The sequence below is a fragment of the Octopus bimaculoides genome, chromosome 16 (assembly GCF_001194135.2).
Source record: "Octopus bimaculoides isolate UCB-OBI-ISO-001 chromosome 16, ASM119413v2, whole genome shotgun sequence".
NCBI lineage: Eukaryota > Metazoa > Mollusca > Cephalopoda > Octopoda > Octopodidae > Octopus > Octopus bimaculoides.
The window spans coordinates 25,493,514-25,494,759 of NC_068996.1; the positions used below are offsets into that span (position 1 = coordinate 25,493,514).

Genomic DNA, 1,246 nt, shown 5'->3' on the forward strand with positions numbered 1-1,246 from the left:
TCCAATCTGATTTGGCAGAGTTTCTACAGCTGGAGGCCCTTCCTAATGCCAACCACTCAGAGAGTGTAGTGGGTGCTTTTATGTGCCACCAGCACGAGGGCCAGTCAGGCGGTACTGGCAACGGCCACACTCGAAATGGTGTAATAATAATAATAATAATAATCATTTAATGTCTGTTGTCTATACTGGCATGGGTTAGACGGTTTGACTGGGCTGGTAAGCTGGAAGGCTGCACCAAACTCCAGTCTGATTTGGCATGGTTTTCTACAGCTGGATATCCTTCCTAACATTGACCACTCCAAGAGTGTAATGGGTGCTTTTATGTGTTACTGGCATGGGTACTGTTTGCATGACACCGGGCTGTGTTTATGTGCCACCAGCATTGGTGCCAATTTGCATGACACTGGTATCTGCCACAACTATGATTTTACTCAGCTTGATGGGTCTTCTCAAGTACAACATAATGCCAAAAGTCTTGGTCATTGCCTCTGTAAGGTCCAACGCTCAATAGGAACTCAGCCACTTTGCCTCTGTGAGGCCCAATGCCTGAAAGGAACCCAGCCACTTTGCCTCTGTGAGGACCAATGTTCAAAAGGTGTTCTTTAATAATAATAATAATAATAATAGTAATAATAATTTTCTCAAATGATGTAGGTATGATATTTGGGATTGAAAAGTATGCTATATATCTAATGAAATGAGAAAGCTTTGAAGCCAGAAAATTGAAATGACAAATGGACAGACAATGAAAACAGTTGAGAAAGGATGGTAGTATGAGTATTGAGGAATACTGGAGGCTGATGAAATAAAACATGAAGAAATGAAGCAAATTACAAGTAGAGAGTATACAAGGAGAGTGGGAAAGATATTACAGCCAAAGTTGAATTCAAAAAATACTATCGAAGCAATAAATGTGATGGACAGTATCAGTAATCAGATATGGAGTAGGAATTGTTGATTGGACAAAAAGCAATATACAGAAATTTGACAGAGAAAGTAGAAAGCTGTTGACAATGTATGGAGTCCATCATATGAAAGCTGATATTAACTGGTAGTACTAGAAGAGAGACCAGGATGGAAGAGGCTGAATTGCTGTGGAGGACTGTGTTGTACAGATGGAAAGAAAAAGCCTATTAGAATATTTACAGAACAACACAGAGAAATTACTAAAATCAGTGAATAAAGAACAGGTGATCAAGTGTGGAAGAGGAGAAAAGGATAAGAATGAAATTCAAAGAGAGCACGT

At 39.6% G+C, this 1,246-nt stretch overlaps 1 protein-coding gene across 2 annotated transcripts in view; it reads right to left on the bottom strand.

Annotated features, from left to right (window-relative positions):
- Positions 1-1,246, bottom strand: part of LOC106867806 (protein amnionless) — a 95,988-nt gene that overhangs the window by 50,098 nt on the left and 44,644 nt on the right. The gene's annotated exons all lie outside the window — the stretch shown is intronic.